This window comes from Triticum aestivum, chromosome 2D (assembly GCF_018294505.1).
Source record: "Triticum aestivum cultivar Chinese Spring chromosome 2D, IWGSC CS RefSeq v2.1, whole genome shotgun sequence".
In the NCBI taxonomy this organism is placed as follows: domain Eukaryota; kingdom Viridiplantae; phylum Streptophyta; class Magnoliopsida; order Poales; family Poaceae; genus Triticum; species Triticum aestivum.
Window position 1 is genome coordinate 163366457 of NC_057799.1, and position 4152 is coordinate 163370608.

Below are 4152 nucleotides of genomic sequence, written 5' to 3' on the forward strand. Positions count from 1 at the left end.
TATTCTTCTAACCATTATGTTCATAAGTCCTCGAAGAATTTCTCTGCTTATTCATATGCTTATCCTAACTCCTCTTATGTGAAACAAAATGGGCTGGCTTCTATGCCACCTTTCTCATATGGAGCTCGCAGAGTGATGAACTCTTTGCCACCCCTTCAGATGTGGGTGGTGAAGAAAAAGAACTAATCTCTTCTGCAGGGTCAGGTCTCCAGACGTGCTCAAACGTCTGAAGAATTTGCTGGAGACCTGAAAAGTGCCTGAAAGGATGCAGGCTAATCATGAAGAAATGAACTTTCATTTCTCACGTCCTCATACTGCTTTATCTGTTCTATTGCTTGATGAAATTGATCTGATTAATTGTGATGTCATATTCTTTACCGATGAAGTATATGAGTTCGTAAGCTGCACTAATTCATCTGCAGGATGATCAACCCAAAGCCACTGAGTGGGTCCTCGATAGTGGATGTACAAATCACATGACTGGTGACAAGAATCTATTGACGGATGCTCCCTTATCTCCATCGCATCTGAAGCATATCATCTTCGCTGACAAAGGCAAAAGTCAGGTATTGGGTCTAGGTAAGGTTGTGATCACAAAGGATCGACACATGGACAAAGTCATGCTTGTCGAGTCCTTAGGATACAACCTCATGTCTATCTCAATGCTTTGTGATCTTGATATGGTTGTTGTCTTTGGCATGTATCGTTGTGTTGTGGTTATGGAAGCTGACAATTCCAAAGTCTTCGAAGGCTTTAGGAGAGGAGACTTGTATATTGTTGATTTCTCTACAGGACCACAACCAGCCGTGTGCCTACTTGCAAAAGCTTCAGAAGGCTGGCTATGGCATCGACGACTTGGTCATGCAGGCATGAGGAATTTGCACACGCTTGCGAAGAAGAAGCATGTCATTGGCATTGAGAATGTCAAATTCCTCAAGGATCACTTATGCGGAGCCTGTGAAGCTGGAAAGATGACCAAGGCTAAGCATCCAGCGAAGACTAACATGACTACTACTCGACCATTTGAATTGCTTCACATGGATCTCTTCGGTCCTAACCATTATTCTGCAGTTTCAAATGATGCATCTCAATATGGCTTTGTTATTGTTGATGATTACTCTCGATACACATGGGTACACATTGTTACTTACAAACATGAAGTGCAGGAAGTCTTCGAACGATTTTCCTCGAGGGCTTCAACCAACTTTGGTGTGAAGATCAAGCACATCAGAAGTGACAATGGAACTAAGTTCAAGAATTCTGGTCTCGATGACTATCTTGATGAACTTGGTATTACTCATGAGTTATCTGCTCCTTATACTCCTCAGCAGAATGGCGTCGTGGAGCGCAAGAACAGGACTCTTGCTGAGATGGCTCGCACTATGCTTGATGAATACAAAACGCCTCGTCGTTTCTGGATTGATGCAATTTATACTGCGTGCCACATCATCAACAGAGTTTATCTTCACAAATTCTTCAAGAAGATTGCCTATGAACTCCTCACTGACAAGAAACCCAATGTGAGTTATTTCAAAGTCTTCGGTGCTAAATGTTGGATTAGAGATCCTCATCACAACTCTAAATTTGCACCGAAAGCACATGAAGGTTTCATGCTTGGTTACGGAAAGGACTCGCACGCCTACAGAGTCTTCAACAACGTTCTTCACAAGGTTGTTGAAACTGTAGATGTGCGGTTCGATGAAACTAATGGCTCGCAAAGAGAGCACCTACCTTCTGTGATAGATGAACCAACACCTGAGGAATCTATCAAGTTCAAGGCTACTGAGGATGTCATTCCGACCGAAGAATTTGCTGAAGAATTCATTCCAGAACGTGAAGAACGTCGAGCTAATGCACCTGAAGAAAATGCTGAAGAAAATGGTGCTGAAGAAAATGCTGATCAAATTCCTCGACGACAATCCGCTCATCCTCGCGTTGCCAACGAAGTGCAGATTGAGAAAATCATCAGCGACATCAACATTCCAGGTCCTCTCACACGCTCAAGAGCTTCACACTTGTCTAACTTTTGTGGGCACTTTGCTTTTGTCTCTATCACAGAGCCCACTAAGGTAGATGAAGCATTTATGGAGCCTGAATGGATTCAAGCTATGCAAGAAGAATTACATCAATTCGATCTTAACAATGTCTGGGAACTGGTCAAACGTCCAGATCCTCGCAAGCACAATATCATTGGCACAAAGTGGATCTACCGCAACAAGCAAGATGAAAATGGCCTTGTAGTGAGGAATAAGGCACGGCTTGTAGCTCAAGGCTACACACAGGTTGAAGGAATTGATTTCGATGGAACTTTTGCAGCTGTTGCTAGACTTGAGGCTATTCGCATATTACTTGCTTATGCTAACCATCATGATATCACTCTATATCAAATGGATGTGAAAAGTGCATTCCTCAATGGTAAGCTTGAGGAAGAAGTATATGTTGCTCAACCCCCAGGTTTTGAAGATCCAAAGAATCCTGACAAAGTCTTCAGACTCAATAAGGCCCTCTATGGCCTCAAGCAGGCCCCTCGGGCGTGGTATGATACTTTGAAGGAATTCCTCATGAAGAAAGGCTTCAAACCCGGTTCACTCGACCCTACTCTTTTCACTAAATCTTATGATGGTGAACTGTTTGTGTGCCAAATATATGTTGATGATATTATCTTTGGCTGTACTGACCAATGTTATAGTGATGAATTTGCTTATATGATGAGTGAAGAATATCAAATGTCTATGATGGGAGAAATGAAATTCTTCTTAGGTCTTCAAATTCGTCAACAACGCAATGGCATATTCATATCTCAGGAGAAATACCTCAAGGATGTACTGAGGAAATTCGGCATGCAAGATTGCAAAGGCCTCAAAATTCCTATGCCCACAAATGGCCATATGTGCACTGATGAAAATGTTATTGACTTCGATCATAAGGTATACCGCTCCATGATTGGTTCTTTATTATACTTATGTGCATCTAGGCCAGATATAATGCTTAGTGTTTGCATGTGTGCCCGATTTCAAGCTACACTGAAGGAATCACACCATAAGGTTGTGAAACATATTCTTCGATATCTAGCTCACACACCAACACTTGGATTATGGTACCCCAAGGGCTCGGCTTTTGATCTCATTGGATATTCAGACTCTGACTATGCTGGTGATTGTGTGGACCGCAAGTCAACATCTGGTCCATGTCAATTCCTCGGACGATCTTTGGTCGGTTGGTCCTCGAAGAAACAGAACTGCGTATCACTGTCTACTGCTGAAGCTGAGTACATTGCTGCTGGTTCTTGCTGTGCTCAATTGCTGTGGATGAAGCAAACTCTCAAGGACTACGGCGTCAACGTGAAGAATGTGCCTCTCTTCTGTGACAATGAGAGTGCCATCAAGATTGCTCACAACCCAGTTCAGCACTCGAAGACAAAGCACATTCAGATTCGTCATCATTTTCTTCGCGATCATGTGTTGAAGGGCGACATTTCTATTGAGCATGTGAAGACTGAAGAACAGCTTGCCGATATCTTCACAAAGCCCTTGGATGAGAAGAGATTTAGCAAGTTGCGGTGTGAGCTAAATATCTTAGAATCTTTGAATGTTCTTTGAAAAGGACACTCATCCTAACACTTATGCAAAATTGATGACTTAGATGTGCAACACATGAAGAAAAGTTTTTCTTCAATCAATGAAGAATAACACTCTAAGTGTGAAGAAATTAATGAAGAATTTGATTCTCAGAACCCTACGACAATTGTACGCGGTGTCTAAAATCATCATTCTTATACGGTGGGTCACGCCACCACCAAAGTTGAAAATCTTCAATTTGAGTTTTTCCTCAGTTTTTGAAATTCATCAGTTGGTCATTTTCTTCAACTTTGCATTGTCTTCACCTTTTCCATCGTTTTTCTTCATTGGCTATATATATATATATATATATATATATATATATATATATATATATATATATATATATATATATATATATATATATATATATATATATATATATATATGAGTTTATGTCCTCTACAGCATTCACTTATGGCTAATTCTTCAAGTTGGTTTTTCTGCTAAGTGAATGTGATCGGACCCTTCCCCCTCTATGCTATACTCAACCCAATCTATTCACAAATTCTTCATGTGCGTTCTATTTGAAACT